The sequence below is a fragment of the Protomyctophum parallelum genome (genome assembly GCF_964188405.1).
Source record: "Protomyctophum parallelum genome assembly, chromosome: 6".
Lineage (NCBI taxonomy): Eukaryota > Metazoa > Chordata > Actinopteri > Myctophiformes > Myctophidae > Protomyctophum > Protomyctophum parallelum.
The window spans coordinates 55,428,477-55,450,788 of record NC_139701.1 but is presented as its reverse complement, the minus strand read 5'-3'; positions in this window follow the sequence as shown (position 1 = coordinate 55,450,788).

The following is a 22,312-nucleotide window of genomic DNA, read 5'->3' as shown; positions in this document are numbered from 1 at the left end:
TGTCAAATGTTATCGATTTATTTGTGACTTTGATAGTACAGTATTCAGCTTTGCTACTGTATGGTTTGTCAATTGTCTTCGTCAGAAGCCATATATGTGTATATATGTGTACTGTTTTGTGTGTTTTTCCACATAGTTCTTACGTGTTTCTGGAATAAAGCATTCTAAATTATCAGTTCGAGAGCTCATCCTTATATCAGCCGGGGTTGCTTACTGTGTGCATCCAAAGACTACGCCTACAAATCGACCCGTCAACAAAAGCAAATCTGTATCATTTTAGATTTTTTTCTTTAACTTCGACTATTTGCTTGTACATCTGCTATTTTTTGTAACATTGTTTTGAAATATCTTGAAAGTGTGAGAACTAATGATTTAGAACAGGCGTTCATTTGGTAGAATTGGCCTCAGGTCTTAACTGCTTAACTTAACTTAACTTTGTTCCATGATTATGTAAACACCAAATATTGCAAAAAAAAAAAGAAGAAAAAAAGTCTATTTTCATCACAGGGGAAAAAGTGTGTTTACGCAATGATCCGTTCTTTATTTATTGGCAGTTGAATATAGCTTGTTTTCACCAAAAGAGGCGTCTATAGACATCATTGGCAATTTGTCAATGAGTTGGAGGGAGTAAGGCTTTTATTTCCTGGGATTGGTTAGAGACAGACTTATCACAATGACGTGTGTGTGTTTGTTTTTGTGTGTGTGTGGCCATATTTGTAGATATATTTACAACGAGTACAATAGTCAGTTAAAAATCTCATTCCTCCAGATTAGTAAGAAATGTATTTTTAATGCATTTTATCTTCAACTTCTGCTTGTGTGTGTGCGTACACATGTGTGTGTGCGCGTACATGTGTGTGTGTGTGTGTGTGTGTGTGTGTGTGTGCGTGCACTCCCCAGGCCCACGGAGGACATGGTGCTGAGTCGGGCGTGCCACCCAGACGACCAGTTCACCACCAGCCTGCTGAGGCACTGGGCCACCTAGCACGACGACCTGCTGTCGGAGCACAACAAAGCACAGCTCATCAAGAACAACAACCAGCCGCGCAAGAGACAGAGGTAAGCAAAGCAAAGTTACTATATTTACCCAGGGTAACTGGACTAAGCTCAAGCATTGTTTACAGCCAGGCCCTGCTCATAGAACATTTAATGGTAGGGGTTCAGCGGTGGTAATTTTAACGTGCTGGTCCGGGGATACAAACTAGCGACCTTCCGATATCAAGACCACTCCGCAAACCGTTTGGCCACCGCTTCCTAACTGTATCTTTTACCTGCTCTGTGTAGTTTGACGATTGGTTGTAAAACCATATCCAGTAGTCTGCGTTGGCGGTCAGATCTACATGTAGTCACAGGTTAAGTACAATGGACAGTATGCACTCTGTAACATTAGGACTTACTCATGTCATGTTCAATGTAGAACGTTCAAGTAAAATATGTGTAGACTGTTTAATTTAATTAATACTCATGTTCCTTATAGTAATAGTAATAGGTATGAAGGATATAAAATGAAGCTGTTCTTGTCACTGTATTGTTCACAGTACAAGGCGTCCATACTTAACACTCTTGTTGCTAGACTATTCTGCTTGGCTGTCTTGGGCTATGCTAAGGGCTTAACATTGGATGAAGGAACTGTTTCGGGGCCCACAGCAAACTGTTCTCTTCTAGCTAGAATCACACCGCATACATCAAAAGAAAGCCCAACTTGTCCACTTCAAATTTTTTTAAATCATGATTTTACCATCTTCCATTCTGGAGATATTGACCTTTTTCTAACACCTGCTTTTGCCTTCACTCTGCTCACTTGAAAAAACAGCAGAGATATGGAAGGTCAAAGTTGACAGACATTTCAGTTCAGTTTTTTTATATGAACACAAATTATATCCTATACATACCATACACCGAATGAAAGCCCTCAATGTCTACTTTTAGGAGGAAAACAATATGCACATTGAAGTGAGCAGTGCAACAGTTGCACTGCTCACTTCACAGGGGTGTGATTATTATTACAGTATTAGTTTTTTTCTTATGAAAGCAGAGTCTTCTATTTCATACGGTATATAGTATGTACATGTCGCTATAGGCCTTATTTTGTGAATAATAGTTGTTCAGGTCCATGCCTTCTCTAATGTTCTCTCTGGTGGCCGCAAGCTGCATTCAATAAACAATTACTGACAAACTGTCCATGGGATCAATGTATATATTGTTTTCCTCCTAAAAGTAGACATTGAGGGCTTTCATTCGGTGTATGGTATGTATAGGAAATAATTTGTGTATCTGCCTGTCAATGTATGTGACTAAATGGCTTTTGTATGAGCTAAACAATGAGCATATATGGGACTGATGATGGAACATATTGGGGCTACGTTACTACTGTTTTGTTTATTTTTTATGAAGATTATCCATCTGTGATCTGTCGCTGTGTACAGTGTATCGTTCCAATTTGGCTCGCCGAGGTTGTTGTTGACTTGTAAAGTCAGAACAGCGGCGCGGAGACCAGACGTTAGATCCGTGCCGTGTCTATTATGGGAACAAGTCCGAGCATGTTCCGACAGAAACAGAGTCTACACAAAGACGCCTCCTCGCGAGCAAACAGGGGCCTTCCCTCCCTCCCCTGAGACATGCAGGGGGGGAGTGAGAAACAGCTCTGCCTAGCTAGATACGATCGGATGTCATGAAATGTGATCTGGCTAAGGGCTAGCTAGTAGCTACGCTCGCAATGGGGGCCGCCATTGTGTGATAGTGAGCATTTGAGCCCCTCCCGTCCTGAGTTTCAGGAAGGGAGGGGGAAGAGGCATCTTTTTTTTTTTTTTTGTGATCACGTGATCGGAGTGTTGTGCTACCATCTAATGCTAGTAGGTAAAGTGCTCGGGTGTGTAGAAAGGCGATTGAAAGTTATCAATAAAAACATACAGTAAATGTAAATCCCGCATCGGAGCGCTGGGAATCGAACCACGTAAATGTCCCGTTCCCGCAGAGAAACGGTTAAGGGAGGTGAAACACATGTGATGTGATTAGCTTCTTGTAATGAACACAAGGATCTTTAGCTGTCAACCCTTTATTAGAAAAATAAGAAATTACAGACCGTTTTCTTACAGGTATGACATAGTACATATTTTCTGTTACAATGCATTCTATGAAGACAACTATTCTATAAAGAAAATCTAAACAAATTATACAACTAAGTGATTAAAATATACTAGGTACAATTGCACCACTAGTGCATGAATATTAATCTCAAGCTATAAAGTAACTTATATAACTAGTCTATACAGAATTTATAGAGCAATAGAGCACAATATCATTCATCATTTTTTATCATATATGTAAAAGACAGCCCTCTCCCTCTCCACAAGTGCAGCAAAGCATTATAATCATTGTAGTAAACCACCAGTGTCTATGACATCACAGACACTTTGAAATACTAAAATGTCTAAAAACACAAATTCCCCACATAAACCCCACAGGAAAGATATGGTTGCAAAAGGGCTGAATTGGCCCTTTAAACATGCATGTGTGAAATGTCTATTTGACCATGAGAGGATGACTTCATACAATGACTATTGCTGTGTGCAGTGGGTGCGGTGAATTTAGGATTAGGAATGTGACAAATAGCTCAAGTTGCTTTTGTCACCTATCGGATGTTGTCACAGGGATGCTAGTATTTTCCAGTCTAAATAATTTAAATGCAAATGATTCCCAATCCTAGTATATATACATGTTCCACTCCATTCACACAATACTGTAGGAGTAGGCTATATGTATAAAATTAAGCTGTTCTTGTCACTGTATTGTTTACAGTACAAGGCGTCCATACTTAAAGGAGGTGAAACACATGTGATGTGATTAGCTTCTTGTAATGAAGATGAGATTCAATTTATTGTCAATGTACAGTGAAAAGTATTTTTGCATCTCACCAATGGTGCAAACATGTCAGTAAAGAGGATACATTTTTTACAGTAGTAACAGTAGAATGGGCTGTAGAACGGGCACAAGGATCTTTAGCTGAGAGGATGACTTCATACAATGACTATTGCTGTGTGCAGTGGGTGCGGTGAATTTAAGATTAGGAATGTGACAAATAGCTCAAGTTGCTTTTGTCACCTATCGGATGTTGTCACAGGGATGCTAAGTATTTTCCAGTCTAAATAATTTAAATGCAAATGATTCCCAATCCTATACATGTTCCACTCCATTCACACAATACTGTAAATGGTGGATTTATATAGCGCCTTTATCCAAGGCGCTTTACAGAGATTGTGCATTACATTCACCCATTCATACACCGATGGCAGCGGAAACCATGCAAGGCACCAACTAGCACATCGGGAGCAATTTGGGGTTCAGTGTCTTGCGCAAGGACACTTCGACAGTAACTCTGGGGGAGCCCGGGTTCGAACTGACAACCTTACGGTTTCCATCCAGGCACTCTACCCCTGAGCCACCGCCGCCGCACACAATACTGTAGGAGTAGGCTATATGTATAAAATGAAGCTGTCACTGTATTGTCACTGTATTGTTTACAGTACAAGGCGTCCATACTTAAAGGAGGTGAAACACATGTGATGTGATTAGCTTCTTGTAATGAAGATGAGATTCAATTTATTGTCAATGTACAGTAGAAGTACAGCACAGTGATTATTTTCGCATCTCACCAATGGTGCAAACATGTCAGTAAGGAGGATACATTTTTTACAGTAGTACAGTAGTAACAGTAGAATGGGCTGTAGAACGGGCACAAGGATCTTTAGCTGTCAACCCTTTATTAGAAAAATAAGAATTTACAGACAGTTTTCTTACAGGTATGACATAGTACATATTTTCTGTTACAATGCATTCTATGAAGACAACTATTCTATGAAGAAAATCTAAACAAATTATACAACTAAGTGATTAAAATATACTAGGTACAATTGCACCACTAGTGTATGAATATTAATGAATATGACATTTTAATCTCAAGCAATTAAATCAACACAATATATTTTGGCTTCTTCAAATTCCTGCCCTCACTTTTATCTTCAATACATACTTTGCTCAGCCAATCATCACTATGGGGTGATAGCGCCCCTCTCATAAGCACTCATCATTTACAGCTTTTTCCTCTTTGTGTGTCTTCATGTGTCTTTTTAGATTACCAGTCTGAGTAAAACCCTTTTTGCAAATTTTACACTTAAAGTGTTTTTCCCCTGTATGAGTCGTCATGTGTACTTTTAATGCCCCATTATGAAAACAGCCCTTGCCACAAACTGTACAGGTAAAGGGCCTTTCCCCTGTATGATTCATCATATGTCGTTTTAGACCAGTCTTTAGACTGCAGCCCTTGCCACACACTGTACACATAAAGGGTTTTTCCCCTGTGTGAGTCCTCATGTGTAATTTTAGATTACCCTTTTGACTAAAGCATGTGCCACAAACTGTACATGTAAAGGGCTTTTCCCCTGTATGAGTCATCATGTGTAAATTTAGACTACCCCTTTGACTAAAGCCTGTGCCACACACTGTGCAAGCAAATGGCCTTTCCCCTGAATGAATCATTGCATGCATATTCAGACTTCCCTTGTGATTAAACATTTTGCCACAATCTGCACAACTAAAACATTTCTTACCTGTGTGACTCCTCGTGGAGTGACTTTCTTTTGGTGATTTGAGGTCATGGAGCAGCTTGTTGCTCAAAGACAAACTCTTTCCTCCCATGTGTTGTCTATTGTGAGATTTCAGTGTGTTTAAACCAGACTGGTCATCTGTGTTCTCATCCCACGCATCACTGTCTTCAGTGATGTCAGATTCAGAACAGTGTGAAGAGAGGAGCTGATCATCACTAGTTGGTTGAGATGTTCCACAGTCCTCTACATCATATTGTGTTTCCATGCTTTTAGATGAGGTGCTGGCTACAGGTTCTGTTAGCATGTTTTCATCATCCTCATGTTTCACTAATGGTAATGTCTCTGTTGATCCACCATCCTCCTCTGATCTTTGAAGTAGCTCATCGTGTTCCCCTTTAATCTGTGGAGACTCTGGTTCATCTTTGATCAGACTGGAGGTTATCTCCTCTTGTTCTACTTTAATCTGTAGAGACTCTGGTTCATCTTTGATAAAACTGGAGTTTATCTCCTCCTGTTCTTTTTTAATCTGTGGATACACTGGTTCCTCCTGGACCAGACTGGAGGTTCTCTCCTGCTGCTGCTCAGGGAATACCTCGTCTTTACACACAAGGGGGTGTATGGAGTCTAGACAGAAGATACAGAGGAGAAACACATCATTACATGTTTTAACATGAACTCTTGCTGTTAGTTCCATACCTGCCCTAATGTTGTTTCAGTGTCATGCAAATTATTTTACTTCAACAATGCTTCATTTCTAAAACAAGCATCTCCTTGTTTCTCAAATGTAAATTATCATTTGCTATACAACCCTATTGCTATAGGTATTGTATCCTCTTGTTGTTTTAGACCATATTCATGGTCAACATTTATATAAAGTATTCCTTACTACTTGATTATGTTACTGCTAGTTTAACATTCACACTAACATGACTGGGGGGGAAACAACTAGAATACTATTGACTTTTATCAATGTAACATTTTCACCATTTAAGAAATAATGGTGAAAATAGTAATATTAGTGAAGATTTTACCAACCTGCTCTGTGTTTGACGATTGGTTGTAAAACCATATCCAGTAGTCTGCGTTGGCGGTCAGTTTCTTGCTTGATGTGGAAAGCTTCATCCTCGTACTCTGTTAGAATTCTTCCAACTACCCCAAATATCTCTTCAGCAGCAGCAGATAGTCTCTGGTTGACCAAGGACTTCAATGTTTGTAGTAAAGCCATAACTCAAAACCTGCCCAAACAAACTGATACTAGATCTATTTTTAAAGAGCGGAAATCTATAAAGTACTAAAGTTTAAAGTAGAACCAAAACTAAATGCTTCAGCTAGTGTAGAAAGGAGAAGTTCAGCTCTTAACAACTAGCAGAGATTAAAGTGACTCCAAGCTGAAGAAACTCTTGTTAAATACTAACAGAGGGCCCTGATGGTCCAATCAGAGTGAGGGGGCGGGACACAAAACTGGCCAATCACTGCTCACATCAACAAGGCAATTCAATGAGTTCAAATCAAACATTAAGCAAATTAAACATATCAGATTCAGTAAAACAAATGAAAAAATAGTAAAAAAAGTAAAAGCTGCATTGTGTAACTTTCCTATTCTACCCCGTATTTGAACCTTGTTGCCTTCATTGAAAACATATTCAGGACACAGAGCAAAATGGAACAAATGTAAATGAATTAAATATCAGTGTAGAATAATAATGTCATAATCTCAATGAAAGGCAGCCGCAAACAGGCATGCATGTTTTTAGCTGTGATTAATTAAGTTCTGAGGCCATGACTACAACAAGGTTTGAAGCTAAGCGCCTAACTTTTAATCCATTGTCCTTGACTTCAAAACAAGTACTTTAGTTTTGTCTTTGTTTATTTGAGGACAATCTTGGTATATCCAATTTGGTATATCCAAAATTGATTCGTTCAATGCATATTCTCAGTGTTTCTATTGTACATGGCATAGTAGGTTTGTGTGTCGAGAAAAAGGAACTTACTTATAGAACAATAGAGCAACATTTCTTATCTGCTATCCAAAATGGGATTTATTTTTAAATATGTTTTTATCATATTTGTAAAAGACAGCCCTCTCCCTCTCCACAAGTGCAGCAAAGCATTATGGTCATTGTAGTAATCCACCAGTGTCCATGACATCACAGACACTTTGAAATACTAAAATGTCTAAAAACACAAATTCCCCACATAAACCCCCCAGGAAAGATATGGATGCAAAAGGGCTGAAGTGGCCCTTTAAACATGCATGTGTGAAATGTCTATTTGACCATGAGAGGATGACTTCATACAATGACTATTGCTGTGTGCAGTGGGTGCGGTGAATTTAGGATTAGGAATGTGACAAATAGCTCAAGTTGCTTTTGTCACCTATCAGATGTTGTCACAGGGATGCTAAGTATTTTCCAGTCAAAATTATTTAAATGCAAATGATTCCCAATCCTATATATGCATGTTCCTCTCCATTCACACAATACTGTAGGAGTAGGCTATATGCACTCTACTTATCACACTAAAAGGATCACATGCAAATTGGTTGGTCGATCCATTCAGGAATAGGGCTAACCCATTATCACCTGTCCATTAACAATGGGACAGACATGCTCCTAAACATTCCACAACATTCACAACCCATTTCTTCTAACACGGCAGATAAAGGTGGAATTCCCGTATCCTACGACTAGAAATAATAATGCACTGGTATTGTACAGTAAAAAATAAAATATAAAAACATGCTTCATTCATACCAATTTGTCAGATAACATATCAAATCACGTCCACAACTACTATGTTGTCATAGTTTTATCCATCATCACAGTATGACTAAGGGATGTGTTACCATCCCTACGCACACTTGTTAGAACATGAAGCATTTCTTATTATACGCTAGATCTACATGTAGTCACAGGTTAAGTGCAATGGACAGTATGCACTCTGTAACATTAAGACTTACTCCTGCCATGTTCAATGACACCACTAGTCCGTGAATATTAATGCATGTGACATTGTAATTGCTGAAGAATGTGGGCAAACACTGCTTCTCATATTGCTATATCAATATCATCAGGTCATTATGCAAGTTGAAAATTGATTAAAATAATTGATGTATAGTCCATCATGTTTAATGTATATAGCTGGACTAAACTCAATAATTCACATTACGTGTCAACATAATGCCTTATCTGAAGAAGAAAAGAAAAACACTCATCATTTAACAGCCCTTACCTCTTTAGCCATTGTTAGAACATGTTAGAACATGAAGCATTTCTTATTATACGCTAGATCTACATGTATTCACAGGTTAAGTACAATGGACAGTATGCACTCTGTAACATTAGGACTTACTCCTGTCATGTTCAATGTAGAAGGTTTGAGTAAAATATGTGTAGACTGTTTAATTTCATTAATACTCCTATCATGTTCCTTATAGTAATAGTTTGGCATGCAGGATCTAAAATGAAGCTGTTCTTGTCACTGTATTGTTCACAATACAAGTTAACAGTGAAGCACATGTGTGTGATGAGCTTTATGTAATGAACACACAAAAGATGTGTAGCTGTCAACCCTTTATTTGAAAAAGAAGAAATTACGGACAGTGTTTCTACAGAGTAAATATGTTCTGTTACAATTTTATGAAGACAGTATAATACAGATAATCTAAACATATAATCAGACTAAGTCATTGAAATACACTATGTTGATATGTTATTCCAAACAACACATGTCAACACATAGACAAGTTACAATTGCAAAGTTGACAGACATTTCAGTTCAGTTTTTTTATATGAACACAAATTATATCCTATACATACCATACACCGAATGAAAGCCCTCAATGTCTACTTTTAGGAGGAAAACAATATGCACATTGAAGTGAGCAGTGCAACAGTTGCACTGCTCACTTCACAGGGGTGTGATTATTATTACAGTATTAGTTTTTTTCTTATGAAAGCAGAGTCTTCTATTTCATACGGTATATAGTATGTACATGTCGCTATAGGCCTTATTTTGTGAATAATAGTTGTTCAGGTCCATGCCTTCTCTAATGTTCTCTCTGGTGGCCGCAAGCTGCATTCAATAAACAATTACTGACAAACTGTCCATGGGATCAATGTATATATTGTTTTCCTCCTAAAAGTAGACATTGAGGGCTTTCATTCGGTGTATGGTATGTATAGGAAATAATTTGTGTATCTGCCTGTCAATGTATGTGACTAAATGGCTTTTGTATGAGCTAAACAATGAGCATATATGGGACTGATGATGGAACATATTGGGGCTACGTTACTACTGTTTTGTTTATTTTTTATGAAGATTATCCATCTGTGATCTGTCGCTGTGTACAGTGTATCGTTCCAATTTGGCTCGCCGAGGTTGTTGTTGACTTGTAAAGTCAGAACAGCGGCGCGGAGACCAGACGTTAGATCCGTGCCGTGTCTATTATGGGAACAAGTCCGAGCATGTTCCGACAGAAACAGAGTCTACACAAAGACGCCTCCTCGCGAGCAAACAGGGGCCTTCCCTCCCTCCCCTGAGACATGCAGGGGGGGAGTGAGAAACAGCTCTGCCTAGCTAGATACGATCGGATGTCATGAAATGTGATCTGGCTAAGGGCTAGCTAGTAGCTACGCTCGCAATGGGGGCCGCCATTGTGTGATAGTGAGCATTTGAGCCCCTCCCGTCCTGAGTTTCAGGAAGGGAGGGGGAAGAGGCATCTTTTTTTTTTTTTTGTGATCACGTGATCGGAGTGTTGTGCTACCATCTAATGCTAGTAGGTAAAGTGCTCGGGTGTGTAGAAAGGCGATTGAAAGTTATCAATAAAAACATACAGTAAATGTAAATCCCGCATCGGAGCGCTGGGAATCGAACCACGTAAATGTCCCGTTCCCGCAGAGAAACGGTTAAGGGAGGTGAAACACATGTGATGTGATTAGCTTCTTGTAATGAACACAAGGATCTTTAGCTGTCAACCCTTTATTAGAAAAATAAGAAATTACAGACCGTTTTCTTACAGGTATGACATAGTACATATTTTCTGTTACAATGCATTCTATGAAGACAACTATTCTATAAAGAAAATCTAAACAAATTATACAACTAAGTGATTAAAATATACTAGGTACAATTGCACCACTAGTGCATGAATATTAATCTCAAGCTATAAAGTAACTTATATAACTAGTCTATACAGAATTTATAGAGCAATAGAGCACAATATCATTCATCATTTTTTATCATATATGTAAAAGACAGCCCTCTCCCTCTCCACAAGTGCAGCAAAGCATTATAATCATTGTAGTAAACCACCAGTGTCTATGACATCACAGACACTTTGAAATACTAAAATGTCTAAAAACACAAATTCCCCACATAAACCCCACAGGAAAGATATGGTTGCAAAAGGGCTGAATTGGCCCTTTAAACATGCATGTGTGAAATGTCTATTTGACCATGAGAGGATGACTTCATACAATGACTATTGCTGTGTGCAGTGGGTGCGGTGAATTTAGGATTAGGAATGTGACAAATAGCTCAAGTTGCTTTTGTCACCTATCGGATGTTGTCACAGGGATGCTAGTATTTTCCAGTCTAAATAATTTAAATGCAAATGATTCCCAATCCTAGTATATATACATGTTCCACTCCATTCACACAATACTGTAGGAGTAGGCTATATGTATAAAATTAAGCTGTTCTTGTCACTGTATTGTTTACAGTACAAGGCGTCCATACTTAAAGGAGGTGAAACACATGTGATGTGATTAGCTTCTTGTAATGAAGATGAGATTCAATTTATTGTCAATGTACAGTGAAAAGTATTTTTGCATCTCACCAATGGTGCAAACATGTCAGTAAAGAGGATACATTTTTTACAGTAGTAACAGTAGAATGGGCTGTAGAACGGGCACAAGGATCTTTAGCTGAGAGGATGACTTCATACAATGACTATTGCTGTGTGCAGTGGGTGCGGTGAATTTAAGATTAGGAATGTGACAAATAGCTCAAGTTGCTTTTGTCACCTATCGGATGTTGTCACAGGGATGCTAAGTATTTTCCAGTCTAAATAATTTAAATGCAAATGATTCCCAATCCTATACATGTTCCACTCCATTCACACAATACTGTAAATGGTGGATTTATATAGCGCCTTTATCCAAGGCGCTTTACAGAGATTGTGCATTACATTCACCCATTCATACACCGATGGCAGCGGAAACCATGCAAGGCACCAACTAGCACATCGGGAGCAATTTGGGGTTCAGTGTCTTGCGCAAGGACACTTCGACAGTAACTCTGGGGGAGCCCGGGTTCGAACTGACAACCTTACGGTTTCCATCCAGGCACTCTACCCCTGAGCCACCGCCGCCGCACACAATACTGTAGGAGTAGGCTATATGTATAAAATGAAGCTGTCACTGTATTGTCACTGTATTGTTTACAGTACAAGGCGTCCATACTTAAAGGAGGTGAAACACATGTGATGTGATTAGCTTCTTGTAATGAAGATGAGATTCAATTTATTGTCAATGTACAGTAGAAGTACAGCACAGTGATTATTTTCGCATCTCACCAATGGTGCAAACATGTCAGTAAGGAGGATACATTTTTTACAGTAGTACAGTAGTAACAGTAGAATGGGCTGTAGAACGGGCACAAGGATCTTTAGCTGTCAACCCTTTATTAGAAAAATAAGAATTTACAGACAGTTTTCTTACAGGTATGACATAGTACATATTTTCTGTTACAATGCATTCTATGAAGACAACTATTCTATGAAGAAAATCTAAACAAATTATACAACTAAGTGATTAAAATATACTAGGTACAATTGCACCACTAGTGTATGAATATTAATGAATATGACATTTTAATCTCAAGCAATTAAATCAACACAATATATTTTGGCTTCTTCAAATTCCTGCCCTCACTTTTATCTTCAATACATACTTTGCTCAGCCAATCATCACTATGGGGTGATAGCGCCCCTCTCATAAGCACTCATCATTTACAGCTTTTTCCTCTTTGTGTGTCTTCATGTGTCTTTTTAGATTACCAGTCTGAGTAAAACCCTTTTTGCAAATTTTACACTTAAAGTGTTTTTCCCCTGTATGAGTCGTCATGTGTACTTTTAATGCCCCATTATGAAAACAGCCCTTGCCACAAACTGTACAGGTAAAGGGCCTTTCCCCTGTATGATTCATCATATGTCGTTTTAGACCAGTCTTTAGACTGCAGCCCTTGCCACACACTGTACACATAAAGGGTTTTTCCCCTGTGTGAGTCCTCATGTGTAATTTTAGATTACCCTTTTGACTAAAGCATGTGCCACAAACTGTACATGTAAAGGGCTTTTCCCCTGTATGAGTCATCATGTGTAAATTTAGACTACCCCTTTGACTAAAGCCTGTGCCACACACTGTGCAAGCAAATGGCCTTTCCCCTGAATGAATCATTGCATGCATATTCAGACTTCCCTTGTGATTAAACATTTTGCCACAATCTGCACAACTAAAACATTTCTTACCTGTGTGACTCCTCGTGGAGTGACTTTCTTTTGGTGATTTGAGGTCATGGAGCAGCTTGTTGCTCAAAGACAAACTCTTTCCTCCCATGTGTTGTCTATTGTGAGATTTCAGTGTGTTTAAACCAGACTGGTCATCTGTGTTCTCATCCCACGCATCACTGTCTTCAGTGATGTCAGATTCAGAACAGTGTGAAGAGAGGAGCTGATCATCACTAGTTGGTTGAGATGTTCCACAGTCCTCTACATCATATTGTGTTTCCATGCTTTTAGATGAGGTGCTGGCTACAGGTTCTGTTAGCATGTTTTCATCATCCTCATGTTTCACTAATAGTAATGTCTCTGTTGATCCACCATCCTCCTCTGATCTTTGAAGTAGCTCACCGTGTTCCCCTTTAATCTGTGGAGACTCTGGTTCATCTTTGATCAGACTGGAGGTTCTCTCCTCTTGTTCTTTTTTAATCTGTGGATACACTGGTTCCTCCTGGACCAGACTGGAGGTTCTCTCCTGCTGCTGCTCAGGGAATACCTCGTCTTTACACACAAGGGGGTGTATGGAGTCTAGACAGAAGATACAGAGGAGAAACACATCATTACATGTTTGAACATGAACTCTTGCTGTTAGTTCCATACCTGCCCTAATGTTGTTTCAGTGTCATGCAAATTATTTTTGTTCTGTTACGGTTGTTATTTCATGTTTTGAGTTTTATTTAAAAAATATGTGAATTCATTGTTTTCTTGTGGAAGGTAGTATCCCTTTAAGAAATACAGGAAGTTGGGTTTCAGTTTGTCATGTGACACAGGTCATGTGACTTCTTTCAGGAAGTGCACTAGTTTTCCATTGCAACAATTCATGGCACATGAGCACAAGGCTCCTGTCTTTCTGTATCTGCAAACATCTGCTCATATGTTCTCCTACTCGTAGCATTGTTGGTATGTATTGTGATCTTTTCACCTGATGAATCTTTGTAGTTAATTATTTTCTGTACGGAAAGTACGTTTTTGGGAAGTTGATTCCCTTTACCTATCTGAGTTTGTTGTAGGCCTACTGATGCAGAAAGGCCTCATTGTACAATTCAATCTGTTGTGCAACAATAGTGTTTATGCCAATGGGACACATTTGTGTTTTGTACTGTAACTCTCACATCAGTACAGAAGCCTTGAATGTAATTATAGAATTTGTGTAATGTGTAATGGATAAATGTTACAGTTACATTTGTGATTTAATTACCAGTACATGCAATTTATACATGCAGTCAGTTTATACATGCAATGTATATGCAGTTTACACTTTACAGTAAGCATAGTTTGTTTATGCTTTTGTTTGCTTTCAGTTTTACCCTTCTATTTCTCAATAAACCTGTGGACAAAGAGAGAACGTCTCCAGAGTCTTGATGAAGGGAAGGCGTTTATGCTCACCGCCAAATTATTCTCTCTATATAACGAGGGCGGCACAGTAAAACAACGGCTTCGAAGAAGAACATACGGCAGTTAATGTAAACTACAGACACTGCTACTACATCACAGCACCAAGTGGAGCTAACGAGGGCTACAGTAGAGCCTACAGGTAGCCTCTTCCCATTACGCCATGGCATCAAAGGGTTCACTCAAAACGAGGTCCTGCACATCAGGCTCAAGTAATTTATCCACCGCTGCTGCTAAGGCCCGGGCAAAAACTGAAGCAGCGAAAGTACGCCAAAGATTTGCAGAAAAAGAATCACAAATGAAAATAGGCTAAAATGGAGGCTTCTATGGGAATAGAGAAAGCAAAGTTCGAAGCTTCTATGGACATGTTGGCTCATGAGAAGGAGACTGCTGCTGCCATGGCAGAAGCAGAGGCCCTAGAAGCAGCTGCTGACGCAGAAAGTCAAGATTATTGCAGCCTTGGTGCTGACCCCACTCCACATGACACTGCACAGCGTGTCAGAGAATACGTCACTGATCAGGCCACGGAGCGAATTGTAATGCAGTCAGCACCAGAAACGCACCAACCTTCACAAGATGACACAAAAATGGAACATGGAAATCCGGAAATAGCAGCCCCTTCCCAAACCCTGCATCTCAATATAGAGAGTAACCAGGACAGCACTGACATTCGCCCTACAGTCACAGACAGGACATCAGCTCAGCAGTCCAAGCACACTCCAAATACCCCTCTCCCATCAAGAAATATGCAGGATCATCATCGCACATATGGATCAACGGACAGAGATCATAGTCACCCTTGCCCCTCTGTGCCCAAGCTTGAACCTCAATACCGCCATCAGGATCACACTCATCACAGTCCCCCTCGCCCCTCCATTCCCAGCAACAGACCTCAATATGTGTATCGTAACCACAGTCCCCCTCGCTCCTCCACGCCTAGCCACACTTCACCACGCACCCACCACAACCAATCAGGTATGTCTGACTTTATCAGATATTTTGCTCGCCGTGAGCTGGTCACCACTGGCTTGACTCAATTCAATGACCAACCACAAAGCTACAGAGCTTGGCAACGGTCCTTTCTGAATGCAATCAAAGGCCTAGACTTGACGTCCAGTGAGGAGACGGACATGCTGGTCAAGTGGCTGGGAAAAGAGTCCGCCAAACATGCTAAACGGATCAGAGCTGTCCATATTAACTTCCCAGACACGGGACTCAAGAGGATTTGGGATAGACTGGATACATGTTACGGTGCACCTGAAGTAATTGAGGACGCACTCTTCCAACGGATGGACAACTTCCCAAAAATCTCCAATCGAGACTATTCAAAACTCCACGAGTTAAGCGATCTCCTTATGGAAATGGAAGCAGCAAAGGAAGACGGAGACCTGCCAGGCCTTCTGTACCTAGATACACCACGAGGAGTAAATCCCTTGGTACTAAAGTTGCCCTCTAATCTGCAAGAAAAATGGCTGTCCTTTGGATCCAACTACAAACGAAAGCACAACGTCTCATTCCCTCCTTTTGTAGTTTTTGTCGACTTTGTAAGCGAACAAGCCAGGATCAGGAACGATCCAAGTTTTAGCTTCATTGGCCAAGCGGATGTCCCCCCAAAAGCAGACAGGACACCTTGGAGTAGCAGACAGAAGGAAATCTCAGTCCACAAGACAGATATATGTCCTACATCCCCAGTTGCCTCAGACAGGCAATCTGTGGATTCGGATAGAGAGTGCCCAATTCACAAAATGCCCCACCTACTACGGAAGTGCCGGGCTTTCCGTGAGAAACCTCTTGAGGAACGTAAAGCATTCCTGAGCGAGAACAGGATTTGCTATAAATGTTGCACATCTACTCAACACATGGCTAAGAACTGTAATTACTCAGCTCCGTGTGGGGAGTGTGGGAGTGAGAGGCATGTGTCTGCCCTCCACCCTGGACCAGCACCGTGGACTCAGGAACCATGCGTCCCTTCAGAGCACGGCGGGGAGCAAAACTCTACGCTATCTCCAGAAGTCACAACCCACTGCACCCAAGTCTGTGGTGCCGATCAGAGCAACAGGTCATGCTCGAAGATCTGTCTCGTTAAGATCTATCCTGTCAACCATCGTGACAGAGCACTGAAGGCCTACGCGATCATCGACGAGCATAGCAATAGGTCTTTAGCTCGTTCTGAGCTCTTCGATGCCTTCAATATCCAAGGCCCCTCCTCTCCATATTCTCTCCGAACTTGCTCTGGAGTGACAGAGACAAGGGGGAGAACAGCATTAGGCTACCAAATTGAATCTTTGGATGGAGAAGTCAGCCTTCCCCTACCAAGCCTCTTGGAGTGTAATGACATCCCTAACAACAGGTTGGAGATTCCAACACCCAATGCTGCGTCTCACCACCCTCACCTGAGGTCAGTAGCCCACCTCATCCCACCTCTCGATCCTAATGTTCAGATCATGCTTCTCATCGGGCGTGACATCATCAGAGTCCATAAAGTGCGCCAACAGCTGAACGGCCCTGACGATGCCCCCTACGGCCAGAAACTTGACCTGGGATGGGTGATAGTTGGTAACGTCTGCAGGGAAGGTGTTCACAAGCCCACTACTGTGAATGCATTCTACACCAGTACAGAAACAAAAGCAATACATCTGCAATGTATTCGACCATCCGCCATGCCGACTAAAAGCATCTCAGAAGCATACAGTCCAGTCCAACCTGATTCAGGCAGCATGAGTCAGGCGGTCTCTGTCTCACCGCTCGTTCACAGCAACGTGGTCCACCACACCACCAAGTGCAACTCGGCTACTAAAACTGCCTCTACATCAGTCGAACCAGCCAAGCCAAGCAAAGACAGCTCTCATACTAAACCTCAACAAGTCATCACTGAGATCAGCAGAGCTTTAACAAGCATCCAGCCTTTACCCCTTCAGCACGTCCAGATAGACACAACGGCAACACTTGTCCTACTGCCAACCAAACTGCAACAAAACCCCTTGGCACCTCCAGGTGTGCTACTACCACCAACACCAGCGCTCTCAAAGGAAACAGAGCTCTGTCACGGCTGAGTAAGAGCACCACTACATGTCTAAAGCCCCCAGCCATCACCAATCACATTACGGCCAAACAAGTCGAACGGCAGAAACGTCCGCAGCTATCCGGACCCCCAATGCATCAGCAGTCTCACGGGCCTACTGCAAGGAGCCCTTAGGAGATCCTACTCGCAAATACAGCGAAGGCTCTGTCAAGAACATTCATGACTTCAAAATAGACGCACGCAAGTGGAAGTCAAGGACACCACGACGCGACACTAAAGACAGTCCAGCTCCTCCCTCCTGAAAGGGAGTCTTAGTAACTGACTTGAGTAGTGGCGTTTTAATCACGCCAGACGGGGAGTGTTCTGTTACGGTTGTTATTTCATGTTTTGAGTTTTATTTAAAAAATATGTGAATTCATTGTTTTCTTGTGGAAGGTAGTATCCCTTTAAGAAATACAGGAAGTTGGGTTTCAGTTTGTCATGTGACACAGGTCATGTGACTTCTTTCAGGAAGTGCACTAGTTTTCCATTGCAACAATTCATGGCACATGAGCACAAGGCTCCTGTCTTTCTGTATCTGCAAACATCTGCTCATATGTTCTCCTACTCGTAGCATTGTTGGTATGTATTGTGATCTTTTCACCTGATGAATCTTTGTAGTTAATTATTTTCTGTACGGAAAGTACGTTTTTGGGAAGTTGATTCCCTTTACCTATCTGAGTTTGTTGTAGGCCTACTGATGCAGAAAGGCCTCATTGTACAATTCAATCTGTTGTGCAACAATAGTGTTTATGCCAATGGGACACATTTGTGTTTTGTACTGTAACTCTCACATCAGTACAGAAGCCTTGAATGTAATTATAGAATTTGTGTAATGTGTAATGGATAAATGTTACAGTTACATTTGTGATTTAATTACCAGTACATGCAATTTATACATGCAGTCAGTTTATACATGCAATGTATATGCAGTTTACACTTTACAGTAAGCATAGTTTGTTTATGCTTTTGTTTGCTTTCAGTTTTACCCTTCTATTTCTCAATAAACCTGTGGACAAAGAGAGAACGTCTCCAGAGTCTTGATGAAGGGAAGGCGTTTATGCTCACCGCCAAATTATTCTCTCTATATAACGAGGGCGGCACAATTTTACTTCAACAATGCTTCATTTCTAAAACAAGCATCTCCTTGTTTCTCAAATGTAAATTATCATTTGCTATACAACCCTATTGCTATAGGTATTGTATCCTCTTGTTGTTTTAGACCATATTCATGGTCAACATTTATATAAAGTATTCCTTACTACTTGATTATGTTAATGCTAGTTTAACATTCACACTAACATGACTGGGGGGGAAAACAACTAGAATACTATTGACTTTGATCAATGTAACATTTTCACCATTTAAGAAATAATGGTGAAAATAGTAATATTAGTGAAGATTTTACCTCCTCTGTGTTTGACGATTGGTTGTAAAACCATATCCAGTAGTCTGCGTTGGCGGTCAGTTTCTTGCTTGATGTGGAAAGCTTCATCCTCGTACTCTGTTAGAATTCTTCCAACGACCCCAAATATCTCTTCAGCAGCAGCAGATAGTCTCTGGTTGACCAGGGACTTCAATGTTTGTAGTAAAGTACTAAAGTTTAAAGTAGAACCAAAACTAAATGCTTCAGCTAGTGTAGAAAGGAGAAGTTCAGCTCTTAACAACTAGCAGAGATTAAAGTGACTCCAAGCTGAAGAAACTCTTGTTAAATACTAACAGAGGGCCCTGATGGTCCAATCAGAGTGAGGGGGCGGGATACAAAACTGGCCAATCACTGCTCACATCAACAAGGCAATTCAATGAGTTTTATATCAAACATTAAGCAAATTAAACATATCAGATTCAGTAAAACAAATGAAAAAATAAAGTAAAAGCTGCATTATGTAACTTTCCTATTCTACCCCGTATTTGAACCTTGTTGCCTTCATTGAAAATATATTCAGGACACAGAGCAAAATGGAACAAATGTAAATGAATTAAATATCAGTGTAGAATAATAATGTCATAATCTCAATGAAAGGCAGCCGCAAACAGGCATGCATGTTTTTAGCTGTGATTAATTAAGTTCTGAGGCCATGACTACAACAAGGTTTGAAGCTAAGCGCCTAACTTTTAATCCATTGTCCTTGACTTCAAAACAAGTACTTTAGTTTTGTCTTTGTTTATTTGAGGACAATCTTGGTATATCCAATTTGGTATATCCAAAATTGATTCGTTCAATGCATATTATCAGTGTTTCTATGGTACATGGCATAGTAGGTTTGTGTGTCGAGAAAAAGGAACTTACTTATAGAACAATAGAGCAACATTTCTTATCTGCTATCCAAAATGGGATATATTTTTAAATATGTTTTTATCATATTTGTAAAAGACAGCCCTCTCCCTCTCCACAAGTGCAGCAAAGCATTATGGTCATTGTAGTAATCCACCAGTGTCAATGACATCACAGACACTTTGAAATACTAAAATGTCTAAAAACACAAATTCCCCACATAAACCCCCCAGGAAAGATATGGATGCAAAAGGGCTGAAGTGGCCCTTTAAACATGCATGTGTGAAATGTCTATTTGACCATGAGAGGATGACTTCATACAATGACTATTGCTGTGTGCAGTGGGTGCGGTGAATTTAGGATTAGGAATGTGACAAATAGCTCAAGTTGCTTTTGTCACCTATCAGATGTTGTCACAGGGATGCTAAGTATTTTCCAGTCAAAATTATTTAAATGCAAATGATTCCCAATTCTATATATGCATGTTCCTCTCCATTCACACAATACTGTAGGAGTAGGCTATATGCACTCTACTTATCACACTAAAAGGATCACATGCAAATTGGTTGGTCGATCCATTCAGGAATAGGGTTACACATCCTAACCCATTATCACCTGTCCATTAACAATGGGACAGACATGCTCCTAAACATTCCACAACATTCACAACCCATTTCTTCTAACACGGTAGATAAAGGTGGAATTCCCTTATCCTACAACTAGAAATAATAATGCACTGGTATTGTACAGTAAAAAATAAAATATAAAAACATGTTTCATTCATACCAATTTGTCAGATAACATATCAAATCACGTCCACAACTACTATGTTGTCATAGTTTTAACCATCATCACAGTATGACTAAGGGATGTGTTACCATCCCTACGCACACTTGTTAGAACATGAAGCATTTCTTATTATACGCTAGATCTACATGTAGTCACAGGTTAAGTACAATGGACAGTATGCACTCTGTAACATTAAGACTTACTCCTGCCATGTTCAATGACACCACTAGTCCGTGAATAGTAATGCACGTGACATTGTAATTGCTGAAGAATGTGGGCAAACAATGCTTCTCATATTGCTATATCAATATCATCAGGTCATTATGCAAGTTGAAAATTGATTAAAATAATTGATGTATAGTCCATCATGTTTAATGTATATAGCTGGACTAAACTCAATAATTCACATTACGTGTCAACATAATGCCTTATCTGAAGAAGAAAAGAAAAAACACTCATCATTTAACAGCCCTTACCTCTTTATGACACGTCTTCGTGTGTGTTTTTAGAATACTCTTTTGACTACAGCCCTTGCCACAACTGTACATGTAAATGGATTTTCCCCTGTGTGAGTCATCATGTGAGGTTTTAGATCACTATTTAGACTAAAGCAAGTTCTGCACACTGTGCAGGCAAATGGCTTTTCCCCTGAATGAGTCATCATGTGTGATTTTAGATGACCCTCTTGAATGCAGCCCTTGCCACAAACTGTACACGTAAAGGGCCTTTCCCCTGTATGAGTCCTCATGTGTCGTTTTAGATCACCCTTTTGACTACATTATTTGCCACAAACTGTACATGTAAAGGGCTTTTCCCCTGTGTGAATCATCATGTGTAATTTTAGATTATCTTTTCGACTAAAGCCTGTGCCACAAACTGTACACGTAAAGGGTTTTTCCCCTGTGTGAGTCAACATGTGTCTTTTTAGATCACTCGTTTGACTACAGCCCTTGCCACACACTGTACACGTAAAGGGCTTGTAGTAAAGACATAACTCAAATAAACTGATACTAGTTTTTTAAGAACTAAAACTAAATGCTTTAGCTATAGTGCAGAGATAAGTTCAGCTCTTAACAACTAGCAGAGATTAAAGTAAGTGACACAAAGCAATCAGATTCAGTAAAACATAATGAAGTTAAAGCTACATTCTGTAACTTTCCTATTATACGCTGAATTTGAACCTTGTTGCCTTAATTGACAATTTAAATCATCACTCAATGTAATGAAAGGAGGGAGCAAAAATGCACGCATGTTTTTACAATGTGACATGCTGTGAGCGTGCACGCTCTGTCATGGTCAGGCCTTGGAAGGAGGGAACCATACTAACTAGAACATACTAACTGTAAAATGAAGCATTTCTTGTCACTGTATTGTTCACAGTACAAGATGTCCATACTGGAGGTGAAACACATGTGTAGTGATGAGCTTCTTGTAATGAACACACATACAGGATCTGTAGCTGTCAAACCTTTATTTGAAAAAGAAGAAATTACGGACAGTGGTTTTTTACAGGTATGATATAGTAAATATGTTCCGTTAGAATGCATTATATGAAGACAACATAGTAAATAATACACAAATAATAATACACAAATACACTATGATAATATGTTAGTCCAAACAACACATGT